At 42.7% G+C, this 20,260-nt stretch overlaps 1 protein-coding gene across 13 annotated transcripts in view; it reads left to right on the top strand.

The window, feature by feature from the left end:
• Window positions 1–20,260, top strand: part of WNK1 (WNK lysine deficient protein kinase 1) — a 187,943-nt gene that overhangs the window by 12,263 nt on the left and 155,420 nt on the right. The window lies entirely within an intron of this gene.

A 20,260-nucleotide genomic window follows, 5' to 3' on the forward strand; every position in this document is an offset into this window, starting at 1 on the left:
TCTGCTTTTTTGGTACCTCTACCAGATAAGAATCACAGAATATCAGGGTTGGAAGGGACCTCAGGAGGTCATCTAGTCCAACCCCCTGTTCAAAGCAGGACCAATTCCCAACTAAATCATCCCAGCCAGGACTTTGTCAAGTCTGACCTTAAACTCTCTAAGGAAGGAGAGTCCACCACCTCCCTAGGTAACCCATTCCAGTGCTTCGCCACTCTGAGTGAAAAAGTTTTTCCTAATATCCAAACTAAACCTCCCACACTTCAACTTGAGACCAATACTCCTTGTTCTGTCATCTGCTACCACTGAGAACAGTCTAGATCCATCCTCTTTGGAACCCCCTTCCAGGTAGTTGAAAGCGGCTATCAAATCCCCCCCCCCCTTCTCTTCTGCAGACTAAACAAGCCCAGTTCCCTCAGCCTCTCCTCTTAAGTCATGTGCTCCAGCTCCCTAATCATTTTTGATGCCCTCCACTGGACTCTTCTCCCCTCCCCCCCCAATTTTTCCACATTCTTCTTGTAGTGTGGGGCCCCAAACTGGACACAGTACTCCAGATGAGGCCTGACCAATATTGAATAGAGGGGAATGATCACATCCCTCGATCTGCTGGCAATGCCCCTACTTATACAGCTCAAAATGCCATTAGCCTTCTTGGCAACAAGGGCACACTGTCGACTCATCCAGCTTTTTGTCCACTGTAAACCCTAGGTCCTTTTCTGCAGAACTGCTTCCTAGCCATTCGGTCCCTAGTCTATAACATCGAATGGGATTCTTCCATCCTAAGTGCAGGACTCTGCACTTGTCCTTGTTCAACCTCATCAGGTTTCTTTTGGCCCAGTCCTCTAATTTATCTAGGTCCCTCTGTATCCTATCCCTACTCTCCAGTGTATCTACCACTCCTCCAAGTTTAGTAACCCTCAAAGTGCCAAGCAGGTTCTATAGTTAAGAGAAGTGTACTGTAATACTTTTACAACATATATAAAGACAGATAGGAAGGAATATAAAGTGCCTGTCATGGACCAGGTGTAGACAATATTTAAAATACTGAGTGGGAAGAAAAGAGAACTGGTTCTCTTGCTGCACTCTCAATTTGACTGGCAAAATGACTTATTTTTTAGAGGCTTTAATGCATGTGGTGGCACTTGCTTGAAGTAGGACAAATGTCCAGTCTTACAGCCAATGTTTTATTAAAACTAGGGAAACATATCATCTAAAAAAAAAAATCACATCTTTCTAACCTGAGACTTTTTGTCTTTGGGCTTGGGTAGTCATAGCAGTTGAAGCTCCTTTATTACAAAGTGTAAAATGGAAGTGAGGTCTGCTGTCCAGATAGTAGAGACCTGAAAATAAAACTAGTTCTGACTCAGTGCTGCTGACTGTGCAATTCCTCATAAGGAACTTTGAGGGCTGATGAAGCATTTGAAATAGGAAGTTGGAGAACTGCAGACAATGGTTCCACAATTTATATGGTCTTGTCTTAAAAACAAAAACCTAACACTTAATTGTGAAGCTTTAAAATGTGTGCAGCAGGATGGCATAAATCTGCCAGTAAATGTTCAAATGTGAAAATTACTTAATTTTCATGCAGACTAGCATCTGCTGTTTGTGCTCGCTTCTAGACTAAAACTTCGATTTCAGATTCTGCTCCTAGCTCTAGTGACTCTCACTGACTTGGATTAAGTCATTTAACTTTGTCATGCCTGCATTTACACACACAAAATCAGGATCGGGCTTATTTGACTCTCACTAGGCTATTGTGAATTTAATATTTTTGAAACACTTTGAACGTGAGAAGCACTGTAGTTTTAATTGCACTCAGTTTCCAAAATGTGTGGCAACAGGGTCAGGCACAGTTAATTAGAGTATCTGGTGACTTATTGGATTGTCCTGGTAATGTGATCAGAGGCAACACACATTAGAATGAGCTGCATGGCTCATTTTTTTGCACAAGGTGAGATTTAAAGCAATTATAATTAGCTGTCTCTGAAGCAGTTTATTTAACTGGTGGAGAAAATGAACCACTTAGTCTTGCAGCAGTATCCATGTATTGGTTAGTGCTGAATGACTAGAAAATTTGTAAAAAACTTCATGGTGGTTTAGACATCTCTGAAACATCTAAAGAGAACACATTGGGTTCATTGATGAAGGACAAAAGTGTTAGATAGAAACTGTTTTAAAGTTACAATTAAACTACTTAACATTGCTCCCCCACATTTGGGTGAAGTGGAAAATGGCGTGACTTTCACAATCATGCATTTTATTTCCTGCAGCCAAATAATGGTACTTGACCTGTCCCTTTTCTCTTGTGAACTCCTTGGGACAAAACAGCTGCGATCTAGTGACCACTTAAGACATTAATTAACCATTACAGTGTTGCTGAACTTTAATGAACCCTTACATATTCTGGGTTGAAGATTTGGCAAGATACCTGGTTGGTCCTAATAGGTTCCCACACTCCATGCTTTCCTTCTTTAAGGGCTTATCTATACTTAAAATGCTACGGCAGTGCAGCTGCATTGGGTCAGTGCTTCAGTGAAGACAATACTTATGCTGATGGGAGAGGTTTCCCTATCGGTTTAAGCAATCATTTTCCCCTAGGGGCAGTAACTAGGTTGATGGGAGAATTCTCTAATCTAGCCAGGGCCCTGTTTGGACCTATATTCTTGGTGACCAGTGACACATTCTGCAAAGCAGTGGGATTACTTAGTTGGGGAACTTTAATTTCAACTTGTAAAACTGCAGTAGATAACTATTCTGTAGTTATTTGGGCAATAAAACTCGTAATTTTTATTTTTGTATATATATATAATATATACACACACATATATCCCAGTTATAGTAAACTTTCTCAAATTAAATACCAAATTACAATAGTAATATTATGCTTTCCAAAACATATTGTTGAAAATAAGTAGCATCCTGTTCAACTTTTTCTTAGTGCCAAATTCCTGTTGAAGCTTAAACAATGCGTAACTGCATTGTAGAGTGCAGTCACAGTTGACAAGGAGGATTTAGAAATCGGGGAGGGAATTAAGTGTGTGGCTTCTGTCTCTTGTGGATATGTAAACCCTTAAATCTGCTGGATTTGTGGTCGTATAGGGCTTTTTATCCGTTGGGATGGGAATGGCATCTGAAAGTGTGGGAGTTCAGCTTGTTTTTGGGGGAGGGAGTTAAGTGAATTTTTTTAAAATGTGCAGAAGACTTTCTTTTTTCTTCTCTTGCATGAATCCCTTCCTTACTTTCTGTGGTGAGAATGGGAGTAATGTTGGCCTGTAGGTGTAGCATTTTCTCCTGGGTAGATGTGTCTCCTGGTTTTTCACCTATTTCATGCAACATGCTGCTTGCCTCCATCAAAAGTGTAAGCAAGGAAAGGTATCTGGGTGTTGCCTGAAATAGTGCTTTGTCCCCAAGCCTGCCCATCATGAATCTGCATTTAGTCCTTGTAAAAGCCACTTGGCAGATCAGGGAATGTTTTTTCCTGTGGTGACCTATCATTCTGTAGAAGAAAGTGAATTCTGCAGCCATGGAATTGTGTTAGTCACAGAAGTTGTGACTACAGTTCAAATCTGTATAGATATCTTGACACTTAGATCTATCTGCTTCCAAATTTATGACTTCCAGCTGGTAATCTAATCAATAGGTGTGTTTCAGTAGACTGCTTCTTTTCCCAATAATCTACTTCTTATCCTTGCTTCTCCCACCTCCTCACAGTTTTTTCCAGGAAGGGGGGGAATCCACAACTAGATTGGACTGTAGCTGAAAGGATGTTATATTTCAGATCTTCCTTCTCTTACTTCTCAGATGACCAAAACATAAGCAATAAGTGAATGTTCTTTTTTTTTTTTTTTTTTTTTTTTTTTTCTTTGTGGAAGAGGGGGCAGGGGGAGGTAGAGAGAGGTCAATGGCAGTCAGACTCAGCAATTTCCCTTTCCCCTTGCCTGAGTTGTGTTTAAATAGCTGTAGTTTGCTATTTTGAATAGTTATACTTACATTAGGATGGGATGGAAATATGTCAATTGTTTCAAATGTAAATATTCAATGCAACAGCTGTAAGTAATCAAGCTCTAAGGTTAGTAGCTAAGGAGTCACTTTCTAGGATTGTAGACATTGCTTTAATAAAATTGGAGAAAATGTCGGACAGTTGCAGAACTGTTTTGATGAAATAAAAGTAATGAGCAGCTTTTGTTACTGGCAAGACTCAATAAAACACACTTTTTATGAGGAAAGAGGGTGAGTAAAGTAGGGCCTCTTAGAACTGTAAATTCCACTTCCCATAATTCCTCAAAAACCCTCTGTTTTCGGGTCATAAGTCCTCATAGTGACCACCTCCTGTGGGCTGTTGTAGGATGAGAAGCCATTGATGCCATTTCTAAAGCAGCCAGAGAGGTTGCTGTTAAATAACTTAAACTCCTTCCCTGCCTCCTCCCTTTCAGAGTCTGAGTATGTCTCACTATACTATTCTTAGTTTTGGGAGTGGACTTTTCCGGGATTCTTCAGTGTCTCTCTTGAACTGAACAGTACTGGGATAGCCCTAAATGAGTTACATTTAAGCAAAGACAGGGATGCCTGACTTTTATTTAGTTGGAGATGGCAAGGAGCCACTTATCGAGTACTTTTTTTTTTTTTTTATGAGTCTACCTGATATTGATAAATGGAGGGGTTAACTTATTTTTCAGGGTTAAGGAAGGTATCTACTTCCCTCAGGCTATAAATGAGACTTAATTTATTCATTAGTTTTGGGAACGGGTTTTGGGAGACTGCAAATGACCATTGGCCATGTGTTACATGCACTGCTGAGCATAATGTGAAACTAAGTGCCATAAAAAGTTAAGTACCAAGTAAATGGTTGAAAAAAGCCTTTTAATAGAAGAATGGCCATGGTCGTTAATTTGATAGAGTAGTTCTTGTGGAGACAAGTTCTTGTGTGAAATGTGAGGCTGTGGTTCTCAGCTAGTGAAGACTGAAATTATCAGAATAATTAATTTAGTTCTTGCTTCTTCTGTCCCCGTCTCCCTGGAATAGTAATATGCTCATACTAAAATCAAGTGGGGCAGCGGGGGAGAACACACTAATCCTTTCCAGTTGAACTTACTAGCTGTCAGAATTTTGGAGTAAGCAAAAGAGCCAACCTTGTAAAGTATCAGAGAGGTAGTCTGAATCTGTAAAAAGCGAGAGTCCCGTGGCACCTTATATACTAACAGATATATTGGAGCATAAGCTTTCGTGGGTGAATACTCACTTCATCAGATGAAACTTTGTAAAGTTTTCATCTGGCTGAAAGGGATACTCCTAAAGGTGCTCTTGAATGCATGGTTCTATAGCAGACTACCTTCTAAAAATGTCATGTGCAAGCATTAACCAGAACTGGTTCCCTTTAGTTTGCTAGTATTCACTGGCTTGATAAAGTTACCTATCTTATAGTAACTACTTTTCGGAGATGTTTTGTCCACATGGATTCCGTTCTTGATGTGCATGCATCCGGCGTGTGTGAGACTGGATTGAGATGGTCAGCAGTGTCCTTTGGGGCCCACACCAGTGACCTCCCTATCTAAAGGCATAAAGAATAGATTGGGTACAACTCCTAATTTCCTTTGCCAATACAGAATCCCAGAGGAATACCTGGTTGTGGGATCTGACACACATCTGATCTGGAAGATTTCCGTGAAGATTAGGGTCTCAAGTATGGACCATGGTCCACATAGTTGCCCAACAAATTTCAGAAACGGGGACTCGTAGTTATGGGGTAGTGGCACCTGTCCCCTTTTGTGGTCTCTGAGTGCACCCATTCAGGTGTCAGACCTCATGGTAGAATTCCACACTTACTTAGTCCAATCCCTAGGCAATGATACCCCGTGTATTAGCTGTGCTTATCCATCAGGTTTGACCAAGTTCTGACACCTGCAGTTCTTCCCTTCAGAGTCTGTGTCCAGTAGTGTTCAGTGACAAAACAGCCTTCTTAAAACTAAAGTATTGTTTTTGTTACTATGTTAAAATAATTAAGATTAAAAAGGATTTCAAACCCAGCCTCTTACCTAAAGGCTTACCATCCCTGAAGGTAACCTAGGCGGGACTAACTTAAGACACCACAGCTGGTAGGTGCTTGTGTCTCAGCTTATTTCCTCTTAACAGTTCCCCCATCACTCCACAGTGTTTCTTCTTAAACCTGCCACAGTTCTTTTGACCTCTGGTGTCCACAGATCTTTTCCTGTCCTGACACTGTCACTTAAAAAAAATCAAGTGTTTGTCTCAAGACAAGTGGCTTTTCAACATCCTTTTCCTTCCTGCTTGGGCTTTTCCTTAATCGCTATTCAACTTCACCAATATATTCATACAGTAAAGATTCCAATAACCAGGTTAGCAAAGAGCAATAATAAATTACAGAATAGCTCCCTATCTATCCTCCTCTGTTCTTCCAACAGGTTGTTGAGGCTGCCTGAGATCTGGCGGAATGAGCTTTAATGGGTGGGTGGATCTAACCTGGTTAACTCTTAACATGTTCTTATACAGTTGGAAGACTCATACCTGCGAAGCTCATGCTTGGTCTAGGTATGTTCCTTGAATGTTTTTATCCTGTTAAGGTAATATAACAATGCCCTTACTTCATCAAGTGTATGAAGTTTGTTTTCCTTGAGATTGTGTGAGGCTTGAAAGAAACTGGGAGGTAACTAATTAGTTCATATGGAACTCTGAAACAACCTTGGGAAGTAAAACTTGAGATGAAGCCTGAGTACCTGTCCTTCTGAAACACTGTAAAAGTCTGTGTGTGTGGGGTGGTGGTGGTGGTGGTGGGGATGCATGCCATGAGGGCATGGATCTTCCCTATCCTTCAAGATGAGGTCATGACTACTAACAGGCAGCTTTCATCAATAGGCGGTATAGGGAACTGTTCGTTAAGGACTCATAGTGTGGGGACCCATCAACTATAATTGTTTGACATCCCAAGAGGGAAGAGAGCTCCCAAACAGGGAAAATCATGCGATGGCACTGTGCAGATACTGCTGCTTCTGGACCCTTGTGGAACTAACAGAAAATCCATATTGTTGCAGGCTTAACAAATACCCATTTCAGCAATACTGGACTATTGTCAAACACAATGGTGCTAAGATACCTAAACAGGAAACCTCTTCCATTTGTAAAACTAAATCAGTTTAGTTGAGGCTTTCCTTGTTCAGAGCACAACGTTCAGAACTTCACGTGAACACTTCTTTTGTGGGCTGCCAGTCAGCAATTGGGTTCAGATGTAAACCAGCTGGGTCTCAGTGCAGGATTTTTGTTATGTATATTTGGCAGTGCAGGTTATATGATCAGGGCAGGCTGTATTGAGAGGTTCACCACATCTGAATACCAAAACTCACTGTGCTGGGGCTGTCACCAGGGCAGATGGTATTCACCCAAGAGTTCTGAAGGAACTGCAAGAGGAAGTTAAAGATCTAAAACTGTGGTACGTAACCTATCCCTTAAATCAGCCTCTTTACTAGATGAGTGGAGGATTAGCTAATATCCCAATTTTTAAAAAAGAGTCCAGACGCAATCCTGGTGATTGCAGACAGGTAAGTGTAACTTCAGTACTAGAAAAATAGTTTGAAACTTTAATAAAGAGCAGACTTAGCAGACACGGAGATGAGCATGGTATGTGGAAGAGTCAGCATGGCTTCCGTAAAGTGAAATCATGTCTTGCCAATCTATAGAATTCTTTGAAGATGTCAACAAGTATGTGGACAAGGGGGGGCGTCCAGTGAATATTGTGCACTTGTACTTTCAGAAAGCCTGTGACAAGGTCCCTCACCAAAGGCTCTTAAGCAGAGTAAGCTGTCATGGGATAAGAGAGAGGATCTTCTCATGGATCAATGACTTGTTAAAAGATACAAAACAAAGGGCAGGAGTAAATGGTTGGTTGTCATAGTGGAGAGGTCAATAGCAGGGTCCCTCAAGGTTCTGTACTGGGGCTATTGCTGTTCAGCATTCACATAAATGATGTGGAAATGGGCATAAACAGTGAGGCAGCAAAGTTTTCAGATGATCCAAAATTGCTTTGGACCTAACTATCTTGAGTAGACAGCGAAGTGATATAACAGGTCACACACAACTGGGTGATGGCAGATGAAATTGGCAGATGAAATTCAATGTTGCTAAGTGCAAAGCAATGCAAGTTGGATAACTTAATCCGAACTATATGTACAAAATGATGGGGTATACATTAGCTCAGGGCTCGGGAATCTTTCAGAAGTGGTGTGCTGAGACTTCATTTATTCACTCTGAAATTTAAGGGTTCGCGTGCCAGTAATATATTTTAATGTTTTTAGAAGATCTTTCTCTAAGTCTATAATATATAACTAGACTATATTGTTGTATGTAAAGTAAATAAGGTTTTTAAAATGTTTAGTTTAATTTTAAATGACACTTTCCTTAAAATGCAGAGCCCCCCGGACCGGTGGCCAGGATCCAGGCAGTGAGAGTGCCACTGAAAATCAGTTCATGTGCCGCCTTTGGCACACGTGCCATAGGTTGCCTACCCCTGCATTAGCAGTTACCCCTCAGGAAAGATCTTGGAGTCATGGTTGATAGCTCAGGGTATGTCTACACTACGGGATTATTCCGATTTTACATAAACTGGTTTTGTAAAACAGATTGTATAAAGTCGAGTGCACGCGGCCACACTAAGCACATTAAGTTGGTGGTGTGCATCCATGGTCTGAGGCTAGCGTCGATTTCTGGAGTGTTGCACTGTGGGTAGCTATCCCATAGTTCCCGCAGTCTCCCCTCCCGATGTGGAATATCTGGTTCCAGAAAACCCCAATGCATGGTGGAAGCAAAAACAGTGTCGCGGGTGTTATGGTAAATGTCGTCGCACTTCGCGCACAATATATCCATTCTGTGAAACAACGAGACAATGAATTTTGGAGCAACACCCTTCTTTTCCCTGGAATTGGACCACCTGGCAGACGCCCGTTATGCACCGGCATACCAGATGGAGCCCGTGCAACGCTTTTTTTTGCTGTACATAGGTCGACAATGATGTTGCTAACAGGACGCGGTAGCATGCAGCGCTACACAGCAGCCATATCATTGTTGCTCCTATGTAGCCCGATACGAGATGGTTCAGTCGTCTGTACCATTTGCTGTGCCATTGGTAAATTGGGGTGGATGTAGATGATGGTTATCAGTTCGTTTGTAAGGTCTGTGCTCTGTCATGGGTTGCCTCTCGGCTGGAGGTATATGGCCTGGAGGTGGCAAACAGACAAAGATGGGCAATGACTCCTCCACTGTTCAATCCGCCACCCTTATATGGTCATCTCAATAAATCAAGTCAGTCCTGGGCCTAGAATAATATGGGCAAGTGCATTACTAAGAGAGAAGCAGAAGAGCACAGCGCTCTCCTGCAGATCCTGCAGAAATGATGAGCTACATGCCATTCTAAGGGGGTTCCTGCTACAGCGGACAACCATTGCTTGCCTGCTCCCGGCAATCACGCCTCCTGGCTACCACATTTGTGGGAGTGTCCCCCTATTTGTGCTCAATTGAGAAGTAATAAAGAGATAGCAAGATAAGAAACAGTGACTTTTTAGTGAGATGTCCGAATTGTAGAGACAGGCAGCCTCCGACTGCTATAGATATGTCTGAGTGCAGCTACAGAAATCTTTTCTTACACATGAAAGGGAGGAGGAGTGATGATCATACCCCCACGTTGCTATAAGTGATGACGAGTGTCCACCGTTCTGTACCATTCTACTGGAAATATGAACCTGGGGAGGTCCATTCCTATTTTTACCTAGGCGCCCCGGGGATCTCACCTGAGGCATGCATGAGCTCTAACGGGCCTGATGACAAGGGATGGGATATAACAGTTGTAACTGGCAATGTACCGTACTGGACGCCACCGTGTGGGGGCGGAAGGAAGGAAAGGAATGCTGCTGTTTCGCTTTGGCCCAGCACCAGTGTCTAACCAGTCAGCATGCATGTCAGATCAGATACGGTGACCATTGGCGCAAAAAAGTCAAACGATTCAGTTTTTTGCCCTTTTTCTTCACAGGGAGGTGGGGAATGGGAGTAAATTGACAGCTTATACCCTGAACCACCCTGGACAATGTGTTTACCCTACAGGCATTGGAGCTCAGCAGAATGCAAACTTTCTCAGAGACTAGCTGGGGACTGTGGGATATACGACTGGAGTCTCAGTACCCCTCCTTCCCTTCATGACGTCCATTTGATTCTTTGGCTTCTGATTAGCTCTGTCAGCGCAACACTGTGCTTTGTTCTTGGTACCTTGTCCATAAGCTGGAATTTGTTTTCCTAAATAGCTTTAGGTTTCGTCATTGCTGTGACGGAGCTCTGATAGACTAGATTTAGTCTCCCCGAGTAACAGCGGCTCCAAGATCCAGTATCTTCCACTAGTATGGTCCATGCATGGAGCTCTTTTGATTTGGGACTGAGTATCAAGCCATCCACGTGCTGATCGAGAGCTTCATGCTGGCAAACAAGGAAATCGAAATTTCCAGTTTGGCGGGGGCTTTCCATAGAGTCTACCTGGCCACTGCATCTGAGTTCAGATTGCTGTCCAGAGCGGTCACAATGGTGCACTGTGGGATACCGCCCGGAGGCCAGTACCGTCGATTTGCAGCCACACTAACCCTAATCCAATATGGTAATACCGATTTCAGCGCTACTCCTCTTGTCGGGGAGGAGTACAGAAACCAGTTTAAAGAGCCCTTTATATCAATATTAAGGGCCTCGTTGTGTGGACGGGTGCAGCGTTAAATCGGTTTAATGCTGCTAAAATTGATTTAAACGCGTAGTGTAGACCAGGCCTCAATGTGCAGTGGCAGTCAAAACAGCTAGCAGAATGTTAGGAACCATTAGAAAAGGGGTAGATAATAAGACGGTAAATATCATAATGCCACTATATAAATCCATAGTATGCCCACACCACTGCTGTATGCAGTTCTGGTCTCACAATATTAAAAAAGAAATGTATTAGAGTTGGAAAAGGTGCGTAGAAGAGCAACAAAAAGGATTTAAGGGTATGGAACAGTTTCCATATGAGGAGAGATTACAAAGATTGGGACTGTTCAATTTAGAGATGAGTAAGGGGGAATATCAGAGGTCTATAAAATCATAAATGATGTGGAGAAGGTGAATAAAGAACTATGATTCACGCCCTCACATACCACAAGAACCAGGTATGACCCAATGAAATTAATAGGCAGCAGGTTTAAAACAAACATAAGAAATACTACTTCACACAGTGCACAGTCAACCTGTGGAACTCATTGCCGGAGGATGTTGTGAAGGCCAAAAGTATAACTGGGTTAAAAAAAAATAATTAGATAACTAGACATAGGTACGTGATGGTCGTGGGGTGCAACCCCATGCTCTGGTTTTCCCTATAGCTCTGAGTTCCAGAAACTGGGACTTAGAACACAACAGTTAGTGAGCGCTCATCGTTTGTTCCTTCTGAAGTGTCTGGCACTGGCAATTGTGGGAAGATAGGATACTGGTCCAGATGGACCACTGCTCTGACCCAGTATGGCCACTTTTATGTTCGTTCTTATCATGATAATGGACCCTGCACTTTGCCTCAAGATCTCCAGTGTCATGGGTATTGTCAGGAAGGTGTTCATTAATCCCTGGCACCAGGGGATGACAGAGGCATCGGATGGCCAGAGAACCTAGACAGGAAATCCTTCTGGAAGAGAATGCTGGACACTTTTTGTTCTGGCTTGTGGCAAATAGATCTATTGATGAGAATCTTTACTTATGAAAGATGTTCTGCACCACTGCATCTTTGACCACATGGTTGTCAGAGACCTTCAAGAGTTATGAATGCCTGGAAGATTCAGGGCCCTCAGTATGATCCAGTGATGAATCCATCAAGAAGAGAGCTTGTCGTAGCTTCCTACTCAGATTTGAACCTTAGCGTTCATAAACTGAGAAGCTAGCATGAACCATCTAAGCTTAATTACCAGCTTAGATCTGATATCGCTGCCACCAGCCAGGAATTTCCAGGGCCTGACTCCCTCTCTGGTCTCCCAAAACCTTCTCTGGGGGACCCCAAGACTCAGAGGCCCTGAGTCTCACACCAAAGGGAAAACAACCTCCTCCCCTTGTCTCCTCTTTATCTCATCCCCAGCTCCCCCTCCCTGGGTTATCCTGGGCGATACTGTACTTAAACTCCTTGAATGCAAAACAGAGAGGGCAATTTACCTCCCCCCCTCCTTCTTCCCCTGAGGCTGCACAGATTCACCCTCCGTAAATCTAACACAAAGAGAATTTCCCTTCCCTTCGTTCCTTAGCCTACCCAGAGAAAACTCAAACAGGTCTTAAAAAGAAAGCTTTATATAAAAAGAAAGAAAAACACATAAACATAGTCTCTGTATCAGGTTGACAATACAGGGTCAATTGCTTAAAAGAAAAAGTGAATAAACAACCTTATTCAAAAAAGAAATACAATTTAAACATTCCAGCAACTACACACATGTAAATACAAAAACAATATAAAAACCTATATTCTTATTACCTGTACTTACAACTGGGAAATAGAAGATTAGAAGCTTGAAGATAGAAAGATCCCTCTCTTAGCCAAGAGACAGACCAAAAGACACACACAAAGGGACACACCCAAACATTCCCTCCCTGAGCTTTTAAAAATCCGGTTTCCTGATTGGTCGTCTGGTCAGGTGTTTGGTTCCCTTTCTTTTACCTGTAAAGGGTTAACAAACATTAACCCTTAGCTATCTGTTTATGACAGAACTAAATCGAAGATGACTGGCCCCTCTTCCTCAGTCATAATACATAGCTGTAATGTTGTCAATCAGCAGGTGCAGAGTATGGATCCCCAGAGTAGAAGTAGGAATGTTTTGCATGCCAGGAAGATGGCAAATGTCCCAGAATATGTATGTAGCAGGGATGTTGTAGCTGTGTTGGTCCCAGGATATTAAAAAGACAAGGTGGGTGAGGTATTATCTTTTATTGGACCAACTTCAAATGGTGAGAGACAAGCTTTCTAGCTGCACAGTTTCTTCTGAGGGAGTCTGGAAGCTTGTCTCCTTCACCAACTGAAGCTGGTTCAGTAAAAGAACATTTCATGTGCAGGTGTACTTTTTGAAGGGACCATAGCCTCTGCTTTGAAAGTGACCTAGATGAACCTCCCTTGAGTGGAGGCTTCTGTCACCAGTCTCTTGATAGGTGGAGGTTCAGAGAAATGAACTCCTTTACCTACCTCAAGTGGGTCTTTTTACACGTTTAACAATGAGAAGATTTCTTGCAGGACCATGACTATATATTGTTTGCTGGGTAGATACATCATTGCAAGCATGGTTGAGGTCAGTGTAGGTGAAGGAGAATTCTGACATTATCACACAGATGCATGAGGCCATATGTCCCGTAAGTCTGAGGCATGCTCTTACTAATGTCTTTGGGGGAAGTTCGTGGCTGAGACCCTCTACAATTTTGAATCTTTCGTGTGGAAAATAAGTTTTCACTGACCTTACCTGGAATCTAACATGGCTCCTACAAACACTGCTGTGAATCAGTGTTTGTTCTCAATTTAAAGCCTAGTGTGGTGAAGAGCTTTAAGGTTATTGGGACAGAGTTAGCCACTTGCTGAGGTGAACTTCCCCAATTGACCTGTCAAAGGTATATGGTAGATGTGGATGCCATGTCTCAAGTGAACATCTAACTGCCAACCATTTGGTGACTACTCTGTTGTGAAAGGACCAAAGGGGAGAACCCCATACTAGTAATGAGATGTTCCTACTAGGAACCTGAGGTATTTCCTAGGGCCAGATGTACAAATTATGAAAATATAGGAATCTTGAAGGTTGAGAGCTGTGAACTGGTCTTGAGGATCTAACAAGGGAATTAGGAAGCTAGAGTGATCATCCTAAACTTGAAATGATAAATTTGAGATGTTGAAGGATTGGAATAGGATACCAACTACCTTTTCTTCTTTGTGATGCGGGGGCGAGGGCGGGGGAAATCTTACCCTTGAACTTGAAGGGCACTTTTTCTACTTCTCCAAGATGCAGGAGAAGAGTCCACCTCTTGCTTTAATAGTATCTCATGAGATGAGATTCCAGAAGTGGGACAGAACATGGGTGGTTCTGGGTAGGTATGGAATAGAATTGTAAGTAATATTTATTGCTAACAATCTCTGACTCAGCAGTTGGTGGTGATCCTAGTCTAGGCTTCCTGTGGTGGGGGAAGAAGCTCTTGTCAGAAGTGGGGTGGGGAATGAGTATAGAGCCTCCAGATGTTTTTGAGGGGCTCTCAAGAGTTGTATGAAACCTATTGAGAGGAAGACATTGAGTGCATTGTAGCTGCTGAAGAGGCAGTGGGTAGTTTTCATTGGAACCTCTGTGTCTTCCCTCTGTGGGCTGTCATTGTGTACAGCAGAGGGATCTGAAGGAGGTTTGAATCTGTCTTGCTGTTTCCTTGGGGTTAAGGTATAGAAGTCCAGAGGATGCAGAAAGGCTCTAGAATCCTCTAATGAGCAGAGGGTCTTTTCCATTTTTGACTTGAAGAGGTGGAACCATCAAATGGAAAATCCTCCTTCTCTCATGGTTTGGACCACTATGGGTATTCCTGATGACTTGTGGTGATGCAAAGATCCTCCTAGTTCCAGTGTGGCTGTGTTGCATGCAGCTATGTCAGACTCCTCTAAAGCAGCCTGTAGCGAAGTTGCCCCCCTGGATTTCAGTTCTTCCCTATGCATGAGACTTTCCATAAATGGAGACAGTTTGTTCCAGTGCACTCATATTTTGCAAGAAGCATCTGATAGTTAGCAATACTCATCTGGAGGCCAGCAGAGGAGTAGACTCTATTTTGCTAGACAGAGCTAGTGTTGGGGAGCCTTAATAGGTGGTGCTACTAGCTCTGAATAGTCTGACTTTAAGGGCCTCTAAACTATTTTACACTCTACAGAATTGCAGACGAGGAGTCAGACATTGGAAAAGTTGTCTCCATTGCTACAGCTAGTAAGAAGGAACTGAGGGGTGGTGGCAGGACCTGCTCCACCCTTAATGCTCTCAGATGTGGGGTATGAGGGCAACTAGGAAGGTGCAGGCATGCCTCTACAGACACTGATGCTTAAAATAATCCATACTTGGCTAATGAGGTGCGTGAACACTAAGAGTGGGATACGTGTGGACAAATACTTCAAGAATAATTGATACCTGTCATTGAAATAGAGTTAGTATCAAACACTTACAGGTGAACCATAGTACAAATAAGGTCATAAAGCCCTTGCATTATTGTGAAAATGGATGGGGGGAGGGAGAGACTCACTCATAATTAGTATCTAAAGTCAGATTGTCAAAATGATTGGCAAGCTATATAATTGCAGCTCATTATGTGAAATTGCAGCTTCTGCAGTACTCCATCAGTACAGAAAGCAGAAATGATAACTTGGTCCCCATGCTACAAAATCATGTTAGGCACAGTTCTCCCAGAAGGACTTCTAAAGCCTTTTCTACGGTAGAAAAAGTACCCATTGCTTACAATGGACATGGTGCATCCACTGTCTATCCTCAGTTATACTTGGACAGAACAGATGGTGTCCAGCACTACCGAAGACATGCAAGTTTTAACCAAGGCACTGGAGAAGAGCAGCAGTCCAAAATCAAGTCCTTGTTTGAGAACTTAGAGTTGAGGATACAGTTATACCTATAGTCTCTGTTTCTAGCTTAGTACAATTCTGCATGAGAATGCTTCAATGTCAACTCTTAAAAGATGCTGTTTTCTACTAAGAAGCAATGTCATTTTTTGAATGTTCAAAGTCAAGTCACATGTTTTGTTATACCTGCTCACTTTTTATTGTACACTTCTGAACTGCTGTGGGAAAAGGGAGATGAAATTGGCAGCATGAATGCACAATTTTACTGAAGGCGTGGTGCAAAGTTTGTCGAGGGGTTGTCAAGATGAACAGTTAGTGTGAAGCAAGCTGGCGTGTAAATCTGCAATGCACTAGTGTACCTCACAATAACTGTCCGTGGGGCTCCTGCTATTGTGCACTAAAAGTTCCCTAGTGCATTAATGAACTCCCATTTCAAAGTGGAGTACGTCAATATGCACTAGAGAACTTCTAATGTATTATTGCAGGGTCCACACAGACAGTGAGCATCTGGATAGTGCAGTGTAGATTTACATCCCCAGCTTGCTGCACACACACAATTAATCTAGATAAACCCTGATAAATCTTAAACGCTGATTTTGGGAAAAAGTTGCTGCTGACACTCCGGCCTGGTCGTGTAGTACTCTATATTTTTGGGGCTCTCCATTGCTGAACTTTTGTTACTGGAGGTCTTGGAGCCATTATTCTAAGAGCCTGTTAAGGTTTTCTGCCACTTTCTGGGATAAAGCCTTGTTTTCAGTTGCTTGTAAGGTTGCAAAACTTTAACCCTTTGAATTGAAACTTTCTGTGCAGGGTGTCTGCATCAGGCTGAATTGTTTTGAAGATTTTTGGTCAGAGTTCAGTCATTTCAAAAAGAGGATAGGGAATTTTTTTTTTTCCACTCTTGAACTCCAGAGACCTTTGCCTTTGAAAAAGTCGAGCACCCCCATGCTGTGGAGCAAGGATATAAAATCTGGTGGGTTGGTGGCCTTTGTGGTAAGGATGTGCCTTTTGCTGGCCCTATTTAAAAAAAAAAAAAAAAAAAAAAAAAAAAAAAAGTCTGCCCAGATTCACCAAGTTAAAAATTTTGCGTTTAAAAATTGCAGTTCACTTATACTGAGTAGAGCCTTGCTAGTACTCCAAGATTCAGTCCATGCTGAGCATGCTTTTCCTTGTAGTTGTAGCTTGTGGCTGTGTTAAACTTAAGGTAGAGAGCCTGTTTTGTGTTCTCAATGCTTCTCCTTCCTGCTGCCCAGGTTGTGTAGAGACGGAAGCTGACTTGAATGCATAGGGGGATAAGAGACAGACCTCGGTAGGTTTGGGGGGAGTATGTTGGAACAGGGTTGTGGGTGGGTGACACATGACTGGGACTGGAGGCTGGTGAGTGGGGTGTGGGGGAGGACAGGGAAACTTGGACTGGCTGGGCAAGGAGAATAGAACTAGATATGTGGAAGCAGTGGAGGATTCGTAGATTAAGCCAGAAGAGACCATTCGGTCATCTAGTCTGATTTTAAAGGAGACTGAGACGGGGCAAGGAGAGGAAGTGGCCACCACTGAGGGAGTGGGGTTGAGGGGGGAAGAAAGGATGTATAGGGGTGGTGGTGAGAGAGATGAGGAGCTAGGATGGGGGTTGTGTGTGTGGGAGAACAGGCAGTGGTTGGGCAGGGAGCTGTGGGTGGAGGAGAAACTGGGAATGGCTGATGAGGGAATTGGGAGGGAACAGTCTTGAGAATGGGCGAAAAAGAGTTTGTCAGCTTAACTTACTCTTACCAGTCAGAGGAATCTGATGTGGTACATGCAGGTGATATGGGACAAGGAAATAGTTTTTATTTTTTTGAAAGGTTTGCTGTCCTGAGGAAACACCCTCTTTTTAGGCTGTTTATTGCATTGGGTATTTGTTTAGAAGCTTTACTGTTTTGGAATAAGAGTCCTAAGACTAGATGCGAGATGAAAAGATGTATTTCAGTTGCATGCAGATAGATGATTTTTTTTTTTTATGGGCTTATATATATGACTACCTTAGAAAATATTCTTGTTTTTTTTGTTTGTTGGAAGAACATAGAGTTGAGTCAATATTTCAATGTGTAGAAAACAGTGAGGCTGGCTTGTATGAAGCCAAATGGCTTGCTAGGCAAGCTAGTGTAAAATTGATTAAGTTTATACTAATCTTGGATTGGTTTTACCGTCATTGGTCTGGATCTTTGTATTTAAGTTCTTCCTCAGAGCCTTTGATTTTTAAAATGGCTTTCATGGGGCTTGCCGTGGATGAGACTGAGCATATCCTGGAAGCACAAGATTAAAAACTTGGCATGCCCTATAGTCAAATTGCTTAGAGTTGCTTTGCTTTATGAGCCTGTTTCCTTTTTTAAAAAACTTCTGAAGTATATTACCATCAATTTTGTAGATGCTGGAGACACAAATGTTGAGACTATTTTCAGCCTTGGAAGTAGAACTCTTGCCCTTAAATCAGGACTAACACCTGTTAGTCCTATCTGTTCAACAGCCTACCAGTCTTATTCTACTTTCCCAGCTGCAGGATGTACAGAGTTCCGTGTATCAGAATTCTACTATTTCTTTGAATCTAAAACTCTTCTAACCTAGAACAAAACCTAAAATGAGCCAGAAATTCAGTTTGGCTGAATCTGTGCCTATCTCTCTGGCTAGTTTTTGGGGTAGATGGCTTCCTATTATTCTTCAGGTGCTGCTGTAGCAGGTGGCTCTGTTTTATCCTATGACAATAAACAAGCAGAGAAGAAGGCTAAAAGGAGACCCTGTTCCTCCTGCACAACTTCCTTGATAGCATGCCGAAGGTAGTGGTCCTTGGTTTTATGATCAGGAGAAGGCACCCCCTCTTGCCCTCCAAACTTTGGCCTAGCCCAGGATGAATTGCTCATTGCTTCCTCCCCAGTGACTCTAGAGGCAAGGAATTCTGGCAGGGGATCAACAAGTGATGTGTCTCTTTCCACTCCAGGAAGTAGCGAAAGCAGTAAAAGGGTGCTTTCTCTCAGGCAAAAATTGCTACTACTGGTTTCTTTAGTCTGTTTCATCGACCACTGGTGGTGACTGGTTCAGACAATGGATCTTCTTCTCTGATCTTGTACATGAGAGAGACCAAAGATACAGGGGTCTGTGAAGATGGCAGCAGGGACCCTGGGGCCAATTTTCAGGGTCTCCAAGCTGGGAAGGGAAAGCAATAGGTCAGTGCATACTAGGGTCAAAACTGATTCCCCTGGGGAGCTCCTCTATCCCCACCCCTTTAACTTGGTGACTGGTTCCTGTCTGTAACTTCATGCAATTTTGGGCAAACCTTCCCCCCCCACCATGACATGCCTAGGAAGGCATCTGCATCCCCTCCTCATGACTTTGATCTAGGTTCTCTGGCAAGGGGATCAAAGAAGCACCATTCCTATAGGTCAGTCAGAATTATGAGTCCCACAACCCTGCCTCACTGGCAAATTCTTTTGCTCTGTTGCCAACAAAAGAGTCTGAGCATTACAGCCTTCATAAAGAACTCTAGTCTTGGACCAAAGGTGTGCTAGAAATGAAGTCACTTTCCCAAGCACTGGTGTCTTTCATAAACAAAACCCTTCAACAGAAACCAGTACGTCTCTTTCAGTATCAAAAGAAAAAATGGATTCAAAATATAGATTTCACAAGGGGGTAAAATCAAGAATCTGGCACAACAGCGCAGATTGTTCTTTGGGGGGATAGGTCAGCTCTTAAAGTCAGACTGGAGGTAAAACAAGGGGGCTACAGGAAAAAAAATCCTCAAGTATACTTTAAAGCCTCCGTTCATTTCTTACCTAGACCTTTTTTCTTGTCCTGTGATTCTCCATGAGCCTTTTAGTCAGACAGCAAAACAAAATAAAACATTTCTTTGGATCAAAATTAGACTCCTAAAAGCTTTCCTGCAAAATGTGATCAAGTCTGACTGGGAAATCGCCCAATAACTGTGTCCCAAAGCAGAATGAATAGTATGTTGAACTCCTAATTCAGTGTTTGGATTCCTATCCCACTCGAGTTGCGAGATGAGTCAAGTGGAGTCATAGCTAAGTGTACAGTTTCAGCAACACTGAGGGTCTCTGTAGCATATGCCCATTTTCCGGAGTGATCCTTGCATGTTCAGACTTTGAATGTGATGCCATTTTGCCTTGCTGCATAGCCTTATGTATTATGAATGTCTTGGTGGTTCTGCTAATGGTTCTTAGACAGAAAGGGGCTCATGCCTATACCTTCTTAGAAGACTTCATCTGTGTCCCATATAGGAACAAGAGTCTAATGAACATTGAGCAGCCAATACTAATGCAGCAGGGGCCTGGCTTTCTTGATGATAAACTTTTTTTTGTATGGGAATAGCTATGCTGCTATAAAACACATCTGTGCTGAAAACTTCACTACAGTGGGGGTGGTGTGGTGAGTGGGTTGTACCAATATCCATTAAAGCAGTACAACTCATGTTTGGACAAAGGCCTGGTCTACACTGGGTGGGGGAGAGGGGGATCGATCTAAGATTCTCAACTTCAGCTATGAGAATAGCGTAGCTGAAGTCCACGTATCTTAGATTGACTTACTTTGTGTCCTCGCAGCACGGGATCGATGGCCGCTGCTCCCCCGTCGACTTGGCTTCCGCCTCTTGCTCTGGTGGAGTTCCGGAGT

This window comes from Chelonoidis abingdonii, chromosome 1 (assembly GCF_003597395.2).
Source record: "Chelonoidis abingdonii isolate Lonesome George chromosome 1, CheloAbing_2.0, whole genome shotgun sequence".
Lineage (NCBI taxonomy): Eukaryota > Metazoa > Chordata > Testudines > Testudinidae > Chelonoidis > Chelonoidis abingdonii.